The sequence below is a fragment of the Neoarius graeffei genome, chromosome 16, assembly GCF_027579695.1.
Source record: "Neoarius graeffei isolate fNeoGra1 chromosome 16, fNeoGra1.pri, whole genome shotgun sequence".
In the NCBI taxonomy this organism is placed as follows: domain Eukaryota; kingdom Metazoa; phylum Chordata; class Actinopteri; order Siluriformes; family Ariidae; genus Neoarius; species Neoarius graeffei.
In genome coordinates, this window is record NC_083584.1 from 8,629,768 (window position 1) to 8,652,038 (window position 22,271).

At 43.7% G+C, this 22,271-nt stretch overlaps 1 protein-coding gene across 1 annotated transcript in view; it reads left to right on the top strand.

The window, feature by feature from the left end:
- The first annotated feature begins 14,735 nt into the window (after window positions 1-14,735).
- Window positions 14,736-22,271, top strand: part of hdac5 (histone deacetylase 5) — a 197,677-nt gene continuing 190,141 nt past the window's right edge. The window contains 1 exon segment of the mRNA XM_060942459.1: window positions 14,736-15,049. The gene's annotated coding sequence lies outside the window, so the exon portion shown is untranslated.

Consider the following 22,271-nt stretch of genomic DNA (forward strand, 5'->3'; position numbering starts at 1 on the left):
ACTTCCACATCATTGCATTCCGTTTTTATTTACAATTTGTACTTTGTCCCAACTTTTTTGGAATCGGGGTTGTAATTTACTGATTTATTTTTAAAATTAGCATAGACAGCTACACACAACGGAGTGACCTGGCAGCTAAAATTCTCTCTAAATCTTCTGTATTTTACGAAGCAAACCTCGCGGCCATGTTGGTGTACAAATTGTCGCAGTCGCTCGCTAGTGCAGAAGTTTTACATCTCCAATGTGTCTCTTTTCCAGTTTTCCAATGTCCATTGGTAGCCTTTCAGGTGTGGATGAAGTTTTGGTGGCCTTTCAGGTGTTCAGCGCATCTTTGGTTTCAGTTTTCAGTTTATTTATTTATTGCTTAAACCTAGCACTGGATTAGCCTCATCTTCTTTCTTTCCCGGCCAAAAAAGAAATGATTGTGCGCGTGGGCAGCAGAAAAGTTTTGTCATTGGATCTTCGCATGAGCTCTGATGTGTGACGTTGTGTTATCTTGACAGCGTGCAATATTATAACAATATTGCATGCTCATTCTCCATTGGGGAGAGTGGCGTAATACATGGAGGATAAACGATATGCTAACAATATTGCATGCCATCAGTAAACCCACTGGAAGGGAATAGAACGCGTTTTTATTCCGTGGAAAAAGTGACCTGTGTGTATAATAATCACCGATATTTCACTGAGCCTGAGGCAGATAATTGTTTTAGTATAAATACATCAGTCATTATTTTAAAAATAATAATATTTAAAAAATAATTAATTTCAGACTTCAAAAGCAGCATGTAAATGTAATAACGGCGCCACGCAGACTTGTGTCCATTATTTACGCCAAGTCACATAAAATACTTTGTTTTGAAGTCAGTAAAATAAACCACGACTCCACCTTCCCTTTGAATAGTTTTAGACCAAACTTCGGAGCATCTTTAATGCTTTTATTTAGAAACAGCATTTTCTTTCATCATTTGTAATTCTTCCTCACTTACAGTGACGAAGCGATCGGCCACCATTTTGCCGAGTCGCTCGAGGTGATTATCGAGAAATAATCCAAATTTCTTGACCAATCAGTGCGCACGATTTTCTGTAATCACCTCCGTATTTATACGATAAATGAATAAAAAGTATGACGTGTTGCTGTTTAATTAATAAAAAGTAGTAAATGTTGGATTGCTGTTGTATAAGAGAGGAATAAAACACGCCAGGATGTGCAGTTATAGGAAAATAATTAACTTCATGGCAGTAACAGGAACTCTGCTTCATCACACCGTCCTGTTACTGATTATTTTCCTGAAACAGCGCAACACGGGGTGTGTTATTACTTAATTACAACAGAAGACTATAGGCAGCTGGTGAACTCTGTATTCGTGTCTCAATTGTGTTTGTGAATGTGTGACAGTGTGTGTGTGTGTGTGTGTGTGTGTGTGTGTGTGAGAGAGAGAGAGAGAGAGAGAGAGAGAGGGAGGAACCTCACACAGTGACCTGTGGACATGTCTGATGTGCAGCCATAGTAACCTGTATGGAACAGAGAGCAAACAACCATTTAAGGGAAGTGTGTGTGTGTGTGTGTGTGTGTGTGTGTGTGTGTGTGTGTGTGTGTGTGTGTGTGTGTGTGTGTGTGTGTGTCCTGAGATGCTCCCAGGTCCACGAGAGAGGACGGGTCTCAAAGTCCCCAGCTGGAAACTACAGTGAACATCACAACATAAAGTGAGAACAAAGAGTCAGATAGTGTGTGTGTGTGTGTGTGTGTGTGTGAGAGAGAGAGAGAGAGAGAGAGAGAGAGAGAGAGAGAGTTTGTTTGGCCAAATCACTAAATTCACTCGCTAATCAGGAGGCGGAGCTTCATATGAGCTCAGTTAGTGATGTCACAAAATAAGCTCCACGGCTTTGGACCAATCACATCTGATATGCAAATGATTACAAGATGATGATGATGATGCAGTAATTAGAAACATTCATATATAGTACCAACATGTTATGCTAAGCTAAGCTAGGTCTCATCTCATTATCTCTAGCCGCTTTATCCTGTTCTACAGGGTCGCAGGCGAGCTGGAGCCTATCCCAGCTGACTACGGGCGAAAGGCGGGGTTCACCCTGGACAAGTCGCCAGGTCATCACAGGGCTGACACATAGACACAGACAACCATTCACACTCACATTCACACCTACGGTCAATTTAGAGTCACCAGTTAACCTAACCTGCATGTCTTTGGACTGTGGGGGAAACCGGAGCACCCGGAGGAAACCCACGCGGACACGGGGAGAACATGCAAACTCCGCACAGAAAGGCCCTCGCCGGCCACGGGGCTCGAACCCGGACCTTCTTGATGTGAGGCAGCAGCGCTAACCACTACACCACCGTGCTGCCCATAATGTCATTATATATTTTATAATATAATAATATTGTACACTAAAAGATAAATTAATTGTGCCATGGTGAAAACTTTTTCTTATAAATAACCTTGAAAATATGTCCAAAAAATTGTTTAAGCAATGACTCCAGCACATGTCCTGCATATTATTTCTGTACCAGTCTTTTTATAGACACGCCCCATATTGATCTCATTTTAGTCTGTTTGAAAGAAAAACATGGGAGAAAAATCTGGAAAATGACCCGCACAGCCAGATACATTTACTGCGAGGAAAAAAAACTAATCATAAACATGACAAGAAATGTAGTTAAATGAGGATAAACTTTAGTGATGTTGATCCTGTATAAAATGGGTGTCTTTACTGTACATAACAACTCGCGTAGCTGCGTTTTTATCTCGCATAGATCGAGGGAAATTAATGCTTTGGATGAACTGCCTTCATAGAAATGTGTGTAATATGTGTAATGCCAGCAAACTCTGATGAAAGCTAAGGTTTCGAACATAGTGATGATCAGCTGAAAAACCCATGAGAGTTCATTTCAAAGACAAAGGGGCTCACAGCATGTGAGATTCGGAAGTCTCGAGGATCATGATTACGCAGGCTAACAAACTCCCGCCTCGCCTGACTAGCTACCAGCTACCAAAATACAGGCTGAGGTGATCAAACTGGTAGGAAGGAAACAGGATCTGAATTACTGGTACTAATGCTACATCACGGACAAGGAACTACTGACGAAAATAACAGAATAGAATAGCAAGTAGAACTTTCTAATAATTATTGATCAATTTAGACAATTTGTATGGAAGCTGGGAAATAATTTCCCAACTGGCAAAGACTGATCAGCTCTGGATAAGTGAAATGTAATGGTCATAGAGTTGAAGTCCGACATTTACATACACGGACATGAAGGTCATGGCAATATCGGTCTTTCATAGATTTCTTTGACCGGTTCTTTTTCTGTAACAGGACAATTGTACAACATCTTTAATGGGAAAAAAAAAAGAATTTGGTGCACATTTTAATTCACTTTGAGTCAGTGTTGTAGTCGAGTCACTAAACCTCGAGTCCGAGTCCAGTCTCGAGTCCCCAGTGTTCAAGTCCGAGTCAAGTCCAAGTCATTCAAAAAAATTTCGAGTCAAGTCCAAGAACAAGACCCCAACCGCACCATGTGACGGCGGCTGTTTCAGCGCCATTAACATTAGTTTGTTCCTGAACATGCCGTATGAACAGGTGAATGCGCTTCTCTTTATCAGGGAGTGTGAAGTATTCTGTCAGAGATGGTTCGGAGATGGATGTAAGTGCAGAAGGTGTGTTTATTAATACAAGTGAAGACAATCCAGAACGGCAGACAAAATCGTAAAACAGGTGATAGGTCGAGTGAGACACAAACAGGCTATCATAGACTCGACAGAATCAAAGATGAGAAACAGGAAATCAGGGATCAGGAAACCAAACAAGGAAATAAGGTTCGGTAATGTGTCAGCAACGCAACTCAATACTTCGCAAAGTAAGTGTGTTTTCAGTTTTTATATATATACAGGCGCGCTGATTGCGCTTTAATTCTGTGCAGGTGCAAGTCATTTACGGCATGCGTGCGTGAAAGTCCGCTTGGCATACGTGCTGTCCGGAGCGCACCCGAGAGTCTATCTGATGCATGCACCAAGGCATGCAGGTGTGACATTCTTGCATGAAATTAGTACAAAAATTAATGTAGATTTTAATATCTTATGCTAAGTTATTATGGCACGTTACAAAAAATAAAGAAAAGATCCAAGTCCTCATCTCCAATTTACAAGTCCGTATGCAGTTAATGCATGAGTCCGAGTCCAAGTCCGAGTCATCAGTGCTCAAGTCCAAGTCAAGTCACAAGTCCTTAAAATTAGGGCACGAATCAGACTCGAGTACGACAAGCCTGATTTGAGTTGTCTGAAATAAACACAGAGTCAAAAATATACATACAGGACACCTAATATTTGGTTAAATGTCCCTTAGGAAGTTTTTCCTTGACCAGATGCTTTTGGTCGCCATCAAACAAGCTTCTGTCAAAATTCTGGTTGGATATCTGACCGCACTTCTTGGCAGAGTTCAATTAAATTTGTGTGTTTTCTGGAACAGACCCGACTTTTAATCACAGTCCACATATTTTCGACATGGTTGAGATCGGGACTTGTTTTAAGCTTAATATTGGCCTGCTTTATCCTCCACAACCAGCTCTGATGTGTGTTTGGGGTCACTGTCCTGTTATAGCACCCAGTTGTGTCCAAGTTTCTGGGTTGAGGTTATGCTGAAGAATTCTTGGTGGCAGAGGTCATAAGTACAAGTTTTTGGGAGGATAGAGCCACTTTGCCAAGACACTTTGCTGGAACAAGACCCAAACTGTCCCCCTCAGCTGAGAGGAAATTGGTTCAGATGGTCAGGAACAACCCAGGAACCACCAAGGAACAGGCCTGCCATGAACTGGAAGCTTCTGGAACACCATCGACAGTCAAGCAAGTTTTACATCACCATGGACTGAGAGGCTGCCATCCAAGAAAGAAGCCCCTGCTCCAAAATCCACACCACAATAAAGTTCTTCATTATTCCATCCACTTTGTGCAATGCAGCAGTTCCACTAGCAGTAAAACAGCCCCTGAGCCTGATGCTACCACCACCATGCTTCACACTTGGTACAGTGTTCCTCAGTAACTGGTCAGTATGGCCAAACAACCCAATCTTTCTCTCATTTGACCATGAAACTTTCCTCCAGAAGGCTTTTTCTTTATCCATGTGATCAGCTGCAAACTTTAGTCAAACTTGAAGGTGTAGATTTTGGAGGGGCTTCTTTCTTGGACAGCAGCCTCTCAGTCCATGGTGATGTAAAACTTGCTTGACTGTAGATGGTGTTCCAGAAACTTCCGGTTCATGGCAGGTCTATTCCTTGGTGGCTCCTGGGTTGTTCCTGACCATCTGAACCAGTTTCCTCTTAGCTGAGGGGGACAGTTTGGGTCTTCTTCCAGCAAAGTGGCTTGGCAAAGTGGCTCCACCTCCCAAAAATTGTACTTGCGAACTCTGTCACCGAAGAGATTCTGCCTCACAGATATTCGCGATAGTCTGCCTCAAGGATCAGAGGTTCTGCTTCACGGGTATCCGGGAGAAACATCTCTAGCAGCTGTGACTGTGTCAATGACTGTTTGCTCCTGGATCAATCCGTGAAGCAGAATCTCTTAGGCGGCAGAGGTCTACATTCCTAGATCATATTTTGTCAACTCAACCTCCTTCAGTAGAGGCAGATCAAAACCTTAGAATATAGTTATTCAAACTGATGATGATCTTGGAATCTGCAGTTGTTTAGAAACGGCTTCAAGGGACATTCCTGAGTGTGTAAATTGATGATCCTCTTTCTCAGATCTGCACTGAGCTCCTTGGACTTTCTCATTGTACTATGTCTTGGTCAGTCCAATGAGTGTCAAACAAACTCTTTTTATGTTGTACACAGAGAAGCTACCAGCTGTAGTCAATCATCATCACTAACAGGAAGTTAAGAGGCCTTGGCCTTGGAAGTTCAAAGACACTTTAGAACTTTCATCACCAATGAATTAATAATCTGAGTGGGTGTACACATATTTTTGACCCTGTATGTATAATTTTGACCTTGTTGACTTCAGGAAACCCAAAATAAAGTAAAACTTGTGGACCAATTTTTTTTTTTACTTTTTGTATGAAAGATGTATGTTTTACACTCCTTCTTCCCCAGAAAAAGAACAGTTCAAAGAAATCACTGAAAGCCTGATACTGCCAGGACCTTCATGTCTGTGTCCGTAAACTTCTCACTGCAACTGTAAATTACAAAGTGCAATAAATGGACACATGCTGAAGGGAAATATATAAACTATAGAAAGCAGCCTATAGCTGTGCTATTCATGATTGACACTAACTTTTAAAATGCGAAGCAGATTGAAGAAGTAAGAAAATAGCCTCAATGGGCTGGAGCTCATATTGGCCATTGTTGTTGTGTGTGAGTTTGAAATCCGATCAATCCTGTGGGAGGAGTAGCAATTTTTGTGAAATTGCATATGACCCCTGTGTAGCCGCATCCATGGCAGGTGGCGCCACCTGGTGAACAATTCTTGTTGAAATATGACTTTAGATTCTTCTGGGTGAGTTTCAGTGAAAAAGTCACAGCAGTTTATGAACAGTAGTGTTTGGTGTGATGAGTCACCCAAAATTTTCAAACGTCCATAAATTTTTAAATAAGACAGATGGCACCACCATCTTGACAATGTTTATACATCATCGTCATTGTTGGCTGTCCATCACTAGCGATGATGACTGCTTCATTAGGATGCGCAGAAACGGAGATGGGCTGTGAGGCCCGCACCAGAGGTCCTTTCCTAATAAAACACCTTGCACAGTAAGGTAAGACAAATGATGTCGTGCCCCCATTGTATTGTCTTTCTGGATCTCCAGACCTGATGCCAAGTGGTGCACAAAAGTGCCACAGACCTGATGGGTATGGAAGTTGCTCCGCAGTGACAACTGACTTGCCGAGTGATGCCATCTACTGGCCATTTGAGTGGCTCTTCCGCGTGCCATCTGGTGGTGTGCCATTGACCCTGTTGGGTTCATCTGCCACATTGCACCGAAAAGTGCCCTGCTGCCAGTGCCTTATTGGTGATGTACTATTTAACCCATAGCTGGAACCCAGGCAGATGCTACCACTCCGGGTCAGAGCGGACCTGGGAGCAATGGTAATTAAGGGGTAACCCCACTTTCCCCAATACTCAAGTCCTCCTGGACCTCAGACTCACCACTGGTTGCAGTTTAAAGTCACACCCAGGACTAAACTTTAAACCACAACGAATGACAAAAATTTCAGACTTTTATACACACCCACCTGGGGAACATTCCATCTGAGTTTCATCAAAATCTGATCACTCCTGTAGGAGGAGGAGCAATTTTCATGAATTTGCATATGACCCCTGTGTAGCCTCATCCATGGTAGGTGGCACCACCTGGTGAACAATTCTTGTTATCCCCCACCCAAACAAAGTTTGGCAGGGGATATAGAAATGGGTTCCGTCTGTCCGTCTGTCCGTCCAGTCACGTTTTCATTTCCGGGCCATATCTTTAAAACCCCTGAAGATATCTTCATGAAACTTTGTATACATATCAAGCAACATGTAAACTGATTCCTTTTGCTATTTTGGATTTTTGAAAAAAGTATTTTTCAAATTTTCTACATAAAAAATAGATTTTGACTTAGTTTCAAATAGCAACATTTGTTTCTGCAGCATATATCCAAAACTATTCATTGTACGGATTTGAAACTTGGTGTACATGTTAACAAAGTGATGTAGATGTGCCTTTTCATACTAAGAAATTTGAGAAGTTTTAACTTTTCCTGTTTCCATGGAAACGATTTCAGACTTCGTCTCTCCGGTTAGTCTTAGGGGTAGGTTTTGTTTCCAGAGCAGAACTTGAAAACTATGAGCGGTACGGTCTTGAAAGTTGGTATATGTGTTGATTAAGTAATGTATATGTGCCTTTTGATACTAAAAAATGTGAGAATTTTTTATTTTTAGCTCACCTGGACCAAAGGTCCGGTGGGTTTATGCCATGGGCTGCTGAGGTCAGTGTAAAGAGGTCGGGTTGGTTTCCTGCAGCAGAACTTGAAAAATGTGATAAATACTATCTTGAAACTTGGTATATAGTTGGAATATAGGGCAGGGCATATAGATGACGCTGTCTTCTTGTTGGAATATGTCTTTAGAGTCTTTTGGGTGAGTTTCAGTGAAAATGTCCTAGCAGTTTACAAAGAATTAATCTGACAAGTCACCCAAAAATTTCAGACACCCATAAAATCATAAATATGACAGGCAGCGTCACCGTCTTGACAACTTTTACGCAGACCCACCTGGGGAACATTGTATGTGAGTTTGATCAAAATCCGATCAATCCTGTAGGAGGACTAGCGATTTTTGTAAACTGTGGACAGACGATGGATGATGGATGGCACGTGATTGCATAAGCTCATCCGGCCTGGCCTACGGGCAGATGAGCGAATATAAAAAAATCGTTCCAATGTTGCTGTACTTCATCTACTGAACCACTAGAGTTCTGATCTTCAGCTCTCTTAAGGACCTTTAAACCTCAACAAATGACACATTTACATGAATTTAACATACAGTACAGCAGTTTCGTAGCTAAGTGCTCCATTTATTCACTGTGAATTTGCCAGTGGGATATTTTTTCTGATCGTGAATACTTTCCAGTAGGCTGATTAAATGCCTTTTTCTTGTGAATAACTCAATAAATATTTAATTTTCTTTCATGGTTTACAGTGCTATGCTAATCGTAACACAATTATACACCTATTAAAAGATGTTACAAGATGTCCACATATTATCTTGCTTTGTGCTCACACACTGTCGCCATGGATACTGACATCAAAGCCAGGGGCTGCAAATTTTCTCAAGTGTATTTTATACTCGATTTGACATGGTGACGGTGAAATTATATGTTACTGATGGAAAGCAAGTGTATCATTTGAAAATAAATAATGTAATAAATGTATGCAGTGAAATGTAATGTGATAGATGATAAAAAGCTCCATCACCCACAATCATGATTTTGTTCATCAAATAGAAATTCCTGGCAGGAAGTTGTAAAACTTTTTTTTTTGAACAAAATGTCCCCCATTCGTGTCCACAAATAATCAAAATTATTTAAAATTATATATTCAGTTTACACTCCATATCATAAATATAACGTGGCTGGCAAAGTTGTTGTTTGCATTGTGCAACCATCAACAGATTAAAGAATATTTCTTGGCACTGTGGTTATTCATATAGTTTAATTTGAAATAAATTATTGATATGGGGGCGGCACGGTGGTGTAGTGGTTAGCACTGTTGCCTCACAGCAAGAAGGTCCGGGTTCGAGCCCCGTGGCCGGCGAGGGCCTTTCTGTGCGGAGTTTGCATGTTCTCCCCGTGTCCGCGTGGGTTTCCTCCGGGTGCTCCGGTTTCCCCCACAGTCCAAAGACATGCAGGTTAGGTTAACTGGTGACTCTAAATTGAGCGTAGGTGTGAATGTGAGTGTGAATGGTTGTCTGTGTCTATGTGTCAGCCCTGTGATGACCTGGCGACTTGTCCAGGGTGTACCCCGCCTTTCGCCCGTAGTCAGCTGGGATAGGCTCCAGCTTGCCTGCGACCCTGTAGAACAGGATAAAGCGGATAGAGATGATGAGATGAGATTATTGATACGTTTTAAATGGGAGGAAAAGTCATCTCTGTGATGTTAACCATGGGACGTGGGTGTTGGTTCGAGCCACATGGACTGGTTGGAGTGTTTCAGAAACTGCTGATCTCCTGGGGTTTTCACACACAACACACTCCAGTGTTTACACAGGCTTGATTTCTGTTTGTTTACAGAGTTGGAAGGAAACACAAACAATATAAAGTCTGATAAGAAAGATATAAATGCTGTAAATGGATGTTTGGCATTTGAAGTGTATATGTTATGGACACGGCTATTTCGATAAAGCATTTTCTTATTCATTTAAATTTTATTTATAGTTTACTTTTTTATTTTTTATACCATTTTAATGCATTCTTCTTCTTCCTCTTCGTATTATTATTTCAGCTGTTCCCATTAGGGGTCACCACAGCGGGTGATGTCCCTTCATCTCCTCCTGTCCTCCGTATCTTCTTCCATCCCACCAACCGTCCTCATGTCCTCCTTCACCACATCCATAAATCTCATCTTTGCTCTTCCTCTTTTCCTTCTACCTGGCAACTCCATCTCCACTGTTCTTTTCCCAGTATACCCTGGATCTCTCCTCTGCACATGTCCAAACTGTCTCAATCTCAATCTCGCCTCTCTCACTTTGTCTGCAAGCCATCCTGCATGTGCTGCCCCCCTAATATAGTTCATCATACACGTTTTCCTTCACCTTTGCCACGGTTCTCTTTGCTTTCTCTCGCATCTCCTTGTCTGCTCTCTTGGCCTCTCTTTTTTTATCCCAGTTTTGCTTTGCCAGCTTTTTCCTCCTTATACTCTCCTGGACTTCCTCATTCCACTACCAAGTCTCCTTGTCTTCCTTTGTCTCCACGCCATCCTACATTTGCTGTCCCTCTAATATACTCATTTCTAATTCTGTCCAACTTTGTCACTCACAGTGAGAATCTCAACATCTTCAGCTCCGCTCTCTCCAGTTCAGTTCAGCCTCCTGTCTTTTTGTCTCCAAACTGTACAACCCCGATTCCAAAAAAGTTGGGACAAAGTGCAAATTGTAAATAAAAACGGAATGCAATGATGTGGAAGTTTCAAAATTCCATATTTTATTCAGAATAGAACATAGATGACATATCAAATGTTTAAACTGAGAAAATGTATCATTTAAAGAGAAAAATGAGGTGATTTTAAATTTCATGACAACAACACATCTCAAAAAAGTTGGGACAAGGCCATGTTTCCCACTGTGAGACATCCCCTTTTCTCTTTACAACAGTCTGTAAACGTCTGGGGACTGAGGAGACAAGTTGCTCAAGTTTAGGGATAGGAATGTTAACCCATTCTTGTCTAATGTAGGATTCTAGTTGCTCAACTGTCTTAGGTCTTTTTTGTCGTATCTTCCGTTTTATGATGCGCCAAATGTTTTCTATGGGTGAAAGATCTGGACTGCAGGCTGGCCAGTTCAGTACCCGGACCCTTCTTCTACGCAGCCATGATGCTGTAATTGATGAAGTATGTGGTTTGGCATTGACATGTTGGAAAATGCAAGGTCTTCCCTGAAAGAGACGTCGTCTGGATGGGAGCATATGTTGCTCTAGAACCTGGATATACCTTTCAGCATTGATGGTGTCTTTCCAGATGTGTAAGCTGCCCATGCCACACGCACTAATGCAACCCCATACCATCAGAGATGCAGGCTTCTGAACTGAGCGCTGATAACAACTCGGATCGTCCTTCTCCTCTTTAGTCCGAATGACACGGCATCCCTGATTTCCATAAAGAACTTCAAATTTTGTTTCGTCTGACCACAGAACAGTTTTCCACTTTGCCACAGTCCATTTTAAATGAGCCTTGGCCCAGAGAAGACGTCTGCGCTTCTGGATCGTGTTTAGATACGGCTTCTTCTTTGAACTATAGAGTTTTAGCTGGCAACGGCGGACGGCACGGTGAATTGTGTTCACAGATAATGTTCTCTGGAAATATTCCTGAGCCCATTTTGTGATTTCCAATACAGAAGCACGCCTGTATGTGATGCAGTGCCGTCTAAGGGCCCGAAGATCACGGGCACCCAGTATGGTTTTCCGGCCTTGACCCTTACGCACAGAGATTCTTCCAGATTCTCTGAATCTTTTGATGATATTATGCACTGTAGATGATGATATGTTCAAACTCTTTGCAATTTTACACTGTCGAACTCCTTTCTGATATTGCTCCACTATTTGTCGGCGCAGAATTAGGGGGATTGGTGATCCTCTTCCCATCTTTACTTCTGAGAGCCGCTGCCACTCCAAGATGCTCTTTTTATACCCAGTCATGTTAATGACCTATTGCCAATTGACCTAATGAGTTGCAATTTGTTCCTCCAGCTGTTCCTTTTTTGTACCTTTAACTTTTCCAGCCTCTTATTGCCCCTGTCCCAACTTTTTTGAGATGTGTTGCTGTCATGAAATTTCAAATGAGCCAATATTTGGCATGAAATTTCAAAATGTCTCACTTTCGACATTTGATATGTTGTCTGTGTTCTATTGTGAATACAATATCAGTTTTTGAGATTTGTAAATTATTGCATTCTGTTTTTATTTTACAATTTGTACTTTGTCCCAACTTTTTTGGAATCGGGGTTGTACAACATCGCTGCTCTGACTACTGTCTTGTCCACTTTCACTTTTGCTGGTGTCCTTCTGTCACAAATCACTCCTGACATCCTCATCTCCTCCATCTATTCTACCCTGCTCACACTCTCTTCTTTCGCACTCAACATTACTTTGTACAGTTGACCCTAGATATTTGAACTCCATTCATCCATCCATTATCCATAACCGCTTATCCTATGTAGGGTCACGGGCAAGCTGGAGCCTATCCCAGCTGACTACGTGCGAAAGGCGGGGTACACCCTGGACAAGTCACTGTGGGCTGACACACAGAGACAAACAACCATTCACACTCACATTCACATCTATGGTCAATTTAGCCCATGTTTACATTAGACCGTATCAGCGGATCATCAGATTAACGTTTTTAAAACGATTAGCGTGCACACAGCAACACCAATACACAATTTGCGTGCACACAGCAATACCAATACGCGGATACGCTCGGCTCCGCAGGCATCCTGCGCTCCAAATCACTCCGCCCTGAACAGCGAGTGCCCTCTGGAGGGTGCGCACTCCGGCCCTGCGCAGCTCACAGAGCGCGCGAGTGAAGTGAACAAGCAGTGATTCGGGACTGAGCCGCTGTGTGTGTGATCCCAGCGCATATCACTTACCACTTGCAAGTGGAAGGATGGCAAGCCTAAAGACAATCATAACTACACAATGGGCAGTATTTGCATCAGTATTTGCAGTATTTTCATACTTTTATACTCTTTAATGAAAGGTGATACAAGGCGGAAGTCCGCGCCGTTTTTCAGCAGTCGCGTCACATGACCAACGCCAGCGAATCAGGAAGGTGGATGTCACAGTGACGTTGTCCAATGAGACGCCAGCTAGAGCTCAGCACAGCGTATCCGCGTATTCTGAATGTTTACACAGCACCGGAGCTGACACGATCTGGATTGAATACGTGGACGCTGGCGGATTCCCGTTTCCCGGCGTTTCCAGGCGGTTTAATGTAAACGGACAGTGCATCCGCGAAGAAAACGAGACAGATACGGTCTAATGTAAACGTAGCCTTATGGCCCTTTTCCACTACCCTTTTTCAGCTCACTTCAGCTCGCTTCAGCCCGACACGGCTCGCGTTTCGACTACCAAAAACCAGCACGACTCAGCTCGTTTCAGCCCTGCTTAGCCCCTAAAACTCGCACGGTTTTGGAGTGGGGCTGAAGCGAGCCAAAGCGAGCCGAGTGAGGCTGGGGGCGTGAGCAGACACTCCCCTGTGCACTGATTGGTGACGAGGAGTGTCCTCACATGCCCACACACGCCCCGCGAGCACGCTGGGATCTGTAAACACCGCAAACCCGGAAGGAGAAGAATTACGAATTACGAGAATTTCTGAAGCCTTATGCGCCTCGCCTCATCTATACGCTCTTGCCAGTATCTGTTGGCGTTGTCGGTGACAATGAGCCACAGCACCAAGACCAGCAACACTAACGACTCCATGTCCTCCATGTTTATTGTTTACTATTCGGGTCGTGAGACTACTGCTTAAAAGATCACTGATGTCACTGTTTGCGCCGCTTAACGACATCATGTGACGTCCACCCACTTTCGCTAACTCCACCCAATGTGTCCACCCACTTCCAGCCAGCACGGTTCAGCGCGGTTGTAGTCGAAATGCAACTTCAATAGCCCCGCTCAGCCCGACTCAGCTCGACACGGCTCAGCCCGACTCAGCCGCGTTTGTAGTGGAAAAGCGGCATTAGAGTCACCAGTTAACCTAACCTGCATGTCTTTGGACTGTGGGGGAAACCGGAGCACCCGGAGGAAACCCACGCGGACACGGGGAGAACATGCAAACTCCACACAGAAACAATGGAAGAGCCGGTTTCTAAGCTGCCTAAAACTAGCAGTGGGAATTATTTTTTGGGACATAATGTACTCAGGCTGCCAGTCAGTGTGTGACTCCTCCCCTTTTAAAAATCCTAGCTCCGCCCCTGCTGTGTGTGTGTGTGTGTTCACTGCTTCAGATGGGTGACATGCAGAGGACGAATTTCACTTAGTGTACGTGTGACAAATAAAGGCTTATTTTTGTTGTTGATTTATTATTATTATTATTATTATTATTATGAGCCAACCGCTGATTGGACGCGTGTCCATAGTGGGCGTGGTCTAAGTTGCTCAAGGCGAGGCTTTCGCTCAGTCGTAATAAAAAAAAAAAAACTCCTGCAACTTTAGTTTTAAAGTATTTTTACACGGTTTTGCGTAAATTCGCTTTGTTTCAAAACTTAGTTCCGGTCCTAAATGATTAAGAAAACAACTGACAAACGAGTTTTATGTTTTGCTTTTACTGTATTGTATTGTACTTCCGGTATATTCACGCAGGCTTTGTCCTGCCCGATTGGCTGGCTGGAGTATTTTTCCGCGCTCGGATTGGCTACTCGAAGTGGCTCGGGTTTGGATTGGACAGTCGGAGCTCAGGAGGCGGGGACGTTCATGTGAGAGGCGCGCGCGTGAGCAGGAGTGTTTTGTGGGGGCACGTGAACGCGCGTGTGCGCGTGCGCGTTCTTCTCGGTCTCTCGCGTACTTTCGTCTATTTTTAGCACCCCACAATCGGGGCCCACGTGACACGGGGGAGTGACGTCACTAATGTTGTCGTCGGTGGAGGAGCCGCAAACATGGAGGAGGAGAGAGAGAGGAGTGAGAGGCAGACAGACAGGCAGAGAGACAGACAGAGTTGTGGCCTGAAGGAGAAACAATGTTGCACTTTTCTGTTTTAACGGAAATCGGTGAATGAGGAAGAAAAGAGCGGCGGCGGAAACAGGAAATAAAAGTGTGCACGAGCTTCGGGAAGCCAAACAGTGTCCAGGTAAATAAATGCATTTCAATCGCCATAGTGACAGATTACACACACACACAGTCTGTCTATCTATCTATCTATCTATCTATCTATCTATCTATCTATCTATCTATCTATCTATCTATCTGTCGAAATCAGGCTCTCCTGCTGCTCATCTGATCAGATCCCATCCCACCAGAGCATGCATTTATTTATTTACTCATTTATTTACTTGTTTACAGGTTTATTTCCTGCCTGGGCGTTTTGCTTCATGTTCAGGAGGTTGTTTGTTTTGTCCCTTTTTCTGTTTGTTTGCAGACATGTATATTTTCTTAAACTGACAGCTGCTTTAAAAACACTGCAAGTTTTATCCTGAGCAAGTTCCTCCTCATCCTTCAGCTCCAACCTGTTCTCCAGGGCCTTATAACGCTTTATTACGCGTCTTAGGTGTGCTGGAGTGTCTCAGCTCACCTTCATGCCTGCTCTCGCACCATAATGTGTCACTGCGCTGCAAAGAAATCATCTTCACATCTGTTCTCACATCTCTAATCACCATCATCATCATCATCATGTTCCAAATCATGACATCGCATAATCATAATGTTTTTTTCTCCTCCTCTTCTTCTTCTTCCTGTAATCACCGATGAGCTGAAAATGATGAGCTGATGTGACTCGTCTGATTGAGCTTCAACATCCAGCTCGAGCTGGCCGATGTGACGATATCGATAATATCGTGGTCCGTGTTGCGATACATTGTGTCCCGATACGCTAATCTGAGATATCAAAAGTTTGGGGTCACCCAGACAATTTTGTGTTTTCCATGAAAAGTCGCACTTTTATTTCCCACCATAAGTTGTAAAATGAATAGAAAATACAGTCGAGACATTTTTCTGGCCATTTTGAGCATTTAATCGACCCCACAAATGTGATGCTCCAGAAACTCAGGCCAAGTTTACATTAGACCGTGTCTGTCTCGTTTTCTTCGCGGATGCACTGTCCGTTTACATTAAAACGCCGGGAAACGGGAATCCGCCAGCGTCCACGTATTCAATCCAGATCGTGTCAGCTCCGGTGCTGTGTAAACATTGAGAATACGCGGATACACTGTGCTGAGCTCTAGCCGGCGTCGTCATTGGACAACGTCACTGTGACATCCACCTTCCTGATTCGCTGGCGTTGGTCATGTGACGCGACTGCTGAAAAACGGCACCTTTCATTAAAGAGTATAAAAGTATGAAAATACTGATGCAAATACTGCCCATTGTGTAGTTATGATTGTCTTTAGGCTTGCCATCCTTCCGCTTGCAAGTGGTAAGTGACTTGCGCACAGCGGCTCAGTCCCGAATCACTGCTCGTGCGCTTACCTCGCGCGCTCTGTGAGCTGCGCAGGGCTGGAGTGCGCACCCTCCAGAGGGTGATTTGGAGCGCAGCCGCTGAGGAGGAAGTGATGAGCCGCACTGACACATTTCTCAACTTACGTGCCGAATTAGTCATGTGATTAGCGTATCCATGTATTGGTGTTGCTGTGTGCACGCGAATCGTGTATTGGCGTTGCTGTGTGCACGCTAATCGTTTTTAAAAACGTTAATCTGATGATCCGCTGATACGGTCTAATGTAAACCCCACCTCAATCAAAAATCACGGCGTTTTAATGTAAACGGACAAAGGAAGGTCAGTTTTATAGCTTCTCTAAAGAGCTCAACTGTTTTCAGCTGTGCTAACATGATTGTACAAGGGTTTTCTAATCATCCATTAGCCTTCTGAGGCAATGAGCAAACACATTGTACCATTAGAACACTGGAGTGAGAGTTGCTGGAAATGGGCCTCTATACACCTATGGAGATATTGCACCAAAAACCAGACATTTGCAGCTAGAATAGTCATTTAGCACATTAGCAATGTATAGAGTGGATTTCTGATTAGTTTAAAGTGATCTTCATTGAAAAGAACAGTGCTTTTCTTTCAAAAATAAGGACATTTCACAGTGACCCCAAACTTTTGAACGGTAGTGTATATGAGATCAATTTTTTAAAATTATGATAAATTCACGGTCGCCCCACAGCAAGAAGGTTCTGGGTTCAAACCCAGCAGCCGGCGAGGGCCTTTCTGTATGGAGTTTGCATGTTCTCCCCGTGTCTGCGTGGGTTTCCTCCGGGTGCTCCGGTTTCCCCCAAAGACATGCAGTTAGGTTAATATGAGTTGAGACACTGAACTCCCAACTGCTCCCCAGGTGCTGTTCGCATGGCTGCCCACTGCTCTGGGTGTGTGTGTGTGCGTTCACTGCTTCAGATGGGTTAAATGAAGAGAGGAAATTTCACAAGTGTGTGATGAATAAAGTTGTGCTTTCTTTCTTTTCTTTTTCTAAAAGTCTGAACCATTTTCTTCTTTTTTTTTGTATGATTTATTTCTTCCACGACAGTCAGACGACAGGTTTACGAATACTCGGCGATGAAAAATCAGTAATCTCACCACTATAACGGCGAATGTTCTCCGAGCTGTTGTTTTTCATGTCTCCACCTAGTGAGTGGTCGAAAACGTCTCGGAAAAATTTCAACGCGTGCTTTTGAAATGTAGTGGCGATGAATCCTCGCAGCGAAACATCGCCACCGAGCGCCTCATTTTCATCGTGTGACCGTAGTCTGAACTCATAACCTTCCCCTGAGCTCTAAGGCCAAGTTCACATTAGACCGTATCTGTCTCGTTTTCTTCGCGGATGCACTGTCCGTTTACATTAAACCGCCTGGAAATGCCGGGAAACGGGAATCCGCCAGGGTCCACGTATTCAATCCAGATCGTGTCTGGTCCGGTGCTGTGTAAACATTGAGAATACGCGGATACGCTGTGCTGAGCTCTAGCTGGCGTCTCATTGGACAACGTCACTGTGACATCCACCTTCCTGATTCGCTGGCGTTGGTCATGTGACGCGACTGCTGAAAAACGGCGCGGACTTCCGCCTTGTATCACCTTTCATTAAAGAGTATAAAAGTATGAAAATACTGCAAATACTGATGCAAATACTGCCCATTGTGTAGTTATGATTGTCTTTAGGCTTGCCATCCTTCCACTTGCAAGTGGTAAGTGATCTGCGCTGGGATCACACACACAGCAGCTCAGTCCCGAATCACAGCTTGTTCACTTCACTCGCGCGCTGTGTGAGCTGCGCAGGGCCGGAGTGCGCACCCTCCAGAGGGCACTCGCTGTTCAGGGCGGAGTGATTTGGAGCGCAGGATGCCTGCGGAGCCGAGCGTATCCGTGTATTGGCGTTGCTGTGTGCACACTAATCGTTTTAAAAACGTTAATCTGATGATCCGCTGATACGGTCTAATGTAAACCCCACCTAAGTTCCAGTATGGTGGTGATATCGTACGCATCGTTGCTCTCTCCTGCGTACTTTGCGTATGTCTGGAGGATTGAGAACCCGAACCACGGTGTACGCTCGAAGGCAGATCCGAGCTGGGATGTGACAGGTTTCCATGACGACCTGTAAAATGTTTAGCGACGCATATCGAGTCTGTGAGCAGGATGAAGATGTTAAACTTCTCTGTTCGTATTTCTTTTCACTTTCCGTCTCGTATTGTTCTCTCCGATCTATAATTTTACTATGAGAAACTTCAGACGCCAGCTGCATCTCATGGGAATTGTTTTTTGGTTTGTTTAGAATTGTTTATAAGTACGAAATTTGACACAAAACGTAGTCATTTGTTCTGCCGTGCAACATTATATCTAACCTAAATATTTTTTTTGTGGATATAGACAATGTGGCATGTTCAGAATTGCACACGTTAATTAGGATTGAAAACTGAAATTGTACGCATTAAAGGAACAGTCCACCGTACTTCCATAATGAAATATGCTCTTATCTGAATTGAGACGAGCTGCTCCGTACCTCTCCGAGCTTTGCGCGACCTCCCAGTCAGTCAGACTCGCTGTCACTCCTGTTAGCAACGTAGCTAGGCTCAGTATGGCCAATGGTATTTTTTGGGGCTGTAGTTGGATGCGACCAAACTCTTCCGCGTTTTTCCTGTTTACATAGGTTTATATGACCAGTGATATGAAACAAGTTCAGTTACACAAATTGAAACGTAGCGATTTTCTATGCTATGGAAAGTCCGCACTATAATGACAGGCGTACTAACACCTTCTGCACGCTTCGGCAGCGCATTGATACCTTCACTCCTCTTCGGGCACGGCCAGGCAGGCGAATGCCCTGGTCCGTCCGCCCTGTCTAAAAAAAATGGTACAACTCGAGCCCCATGGTAAAATTGGGACTTTATCATTTTTCTGCATGAGGTCCATGGTAAAACCACACTTCCAGGAGGGGCTGCCGTCTGCCTCCCAAGCCGGTCGAGAGCGCTCCTCGTCGGGCACGGCCAGGCGGGCGAATGCCCTGGTCCGCCCGCCCTGTCTAAAAAAAATGGTACAACTCCCGAGCTCCGTATCAATGCGCTGTCGAAGCGCGCAGAAGGTGTTAGTACGCCTGTCATTATAGTGCGGACTTTCCATAGCATAGAAAATCGCTACATTTCAATTTGTGTAACTGAACTTGTTTCATATCACTGGTCATATAAACCTATGTAAACAGGAAAAACGCGGAAGAGTTTGGTCGCATCTAACTACAGCCCCAAAAAATACCATTGGCCATACTGAGCCTAGCTACATCGCTAACAGGAGTGACAGCGCGTCTGACTGCGTCTGACTGACTGGGAGGTCGCGCAAAGCTCGGACAGGTATGGAGCAGCTCGTCTCAATTCAGATAAGAGCATATTTCATTATGGAAATACGGTGGACTGTTCCTTTAAGACTGCAAGCTCAAAACGCATCTCTCTACACTTGCGGCCACTTTATTAGGAACATCCATCCATCCACGTGCTGTTCTGTTTGATGCGGTTTTCTAATCAGCCGATCCTTCGACAGCAGTAAGACTCGTCAAATCCCGCAGATACAATTCAAGAGCTTCGGTTAACGCTCAGCATGTTCAAACATCAGAACGGGAAAAATTGTGATCTTAATTTTTGCGTGACTTTCTTTCTTTCCTTCACTGTGGCAGTACGGGTGTTGGTTTGAGCCAGATGAGTATTCTTGGTTTGAGTATTTCAGAACCTGCTGATCTCCTCCTGGGGTTTTCACACACAACAGTCTCGAGAGTTTACACAGAATGGTGCGAAAAACAAAAAACCAGAGCTGGACAAAGTACCCAACTTCATTACTTAAGTGAAAGTTCAGATCCCGCTGGTTAAATGTTACTCCGATACAAGTGAAAGTTCTCCAGTCAAATTTTTACTTAAGTTAAAGTACTGAAGTACTCGCTTTTAAAAATACTTAAGTATTAAAAGTACATTTTCTGTCAACGCATTGTTGTATTATTGCCACAACGCTTACAAAACCTAATGTCGGGTTTTTCTAGAAAAATTTAGTACGAGGGTGCTCACCATGGCGAGGGAGCGAAGTGGGGAGGATGGTGCCGATTGTCCGTCCCTCCCTCCGCCGTGCGAAGCCTTTGAAAAATTGAGGCTCCAATGGGACATTCTGAGGCTATCCGAGAGGGAAATTGTAACAAATTGTCTGTCAACATTGAAAAAGAAAAGTAATCTTCTTCTGCCCCGGACAGTCTTTGGCTTTCTTCCGTTTCGTGCCACGGGATGCCATCTTTAAATGCCCAAGTGTCAACAAAAACAACTCGCGAACTACTTCTGTCAAAAGCTCCCGCGCCAATGGGTGAAAGGTCATTCAGTCTCGAGAAATCTCGCTCTACAAGTCAGCTGACCTTGTATGTAACCCATGTCAAATCTCGCGAGAGCAGCCGTGACAACTAAACAACATGGCGCCTCAGTCTGGAAAACGCCAATTCGGATTGTTTTTGCACCGTCTGGCGGTGTATCTACTATGATTGGAATATTTTTGGAGTAATTATGACGTATTTGATGATCAGACACATTGTCACGTGGCGTTGCTGGGATGTTTTCACAGAGAAAAGATCGTTTTGAGAAAGATTGCATGTTGTGCAGTAGCATATAAGTGCATGGCCTAAGTGTGACTTGGGGTTCAATCGGCATTTCGGTAAGAGGGCGCACGCCAAGAGTAAGAGGGCACAGCGCCCCTGTTCCCCGGTTTAGACGAAAGCCTGTAATGTCATTACCAACGACAGAAATGTGAATTCACAAAATGAATGCATGCTGTGCCATCATGGTGGTTTAACATTAAGCTAGCTAGTCAGTGACGCGACACCTGACATGCTAGCAAACGCTTCTCAAACTCAAAATCATATTGGGTAGCTAACGCTACTAGAAAAAAAAGATTTCTACATTCTGTTTATTTGGCAAGATTATGCTAAAACATATTTCTGAAAGGACTTCAGATAAGTTAACATTATTCATGTTAGCATAACTCCGTTTTTACATGCTAACTAACAGCGTCCAAGTTAACTAGCTATGTGTTAACGTTAGCCGTGGACAAGGCTACGGCAACTTGGTGCGCAAATCTATAGAAAGTCATGTGACTAACCAGACTGCACAGCTATTACAACGTTATCGCTAGCTCTAAAAGCACACACAACTTCACTGCAAGCTTTCTCTTGGAATAAAACGTTTACATCCCTCAATATGCTTCCGCAGGTCAGACACCAAGTTTTTAATCGGCCATGATGTGGTTCGTTTTCGGCAAACATTTAAAACGAAATGCATCTTTAATCCTTTCAGAAAATTGAAACATGGGTTCTAGGTAAAGCCATGAGTGCGTGCGTTCCCCAGAAGAACCGCCTCCTTCCATTCTGCCATCAACTGATCGCGTTAAATAACGATGCGGAGAAATCACTGAACTTGATTTGATACAGTCCGTGGACGTGACGTGACCCTAGTGGTTACTGATGCGTAGACTGATTACCCTAGCGAAAATATAGTGCACTCAAAGTATCCCACAATGCATCACGAAAAGTCGTGAACAACGGTGGTCACTAACCAAAGCAATATATCCCATCATGCATTGCAGTCGCGCTGAAAGAAATCAAATTAAAAGTCTCAAATGTGATTTAATAAAAGGCAGCGGCGAAGAAGAAAGAAAGGATTCAGCCTTGATTTAAAAAAAAGAACTGAAAGCTGCAGGTACTGTGTATTGATTAATGTAGGAAATGTGCTCGGCATAATATGACGTAAATACCAGCACGACGGACAAGTGTCCGAAAGAGTTTTATCATTTTACCAATGAGCTCACTGTGTAGTCCTCTATAGAGTAATTCCCTGTATAGGGAGTAGTGAAC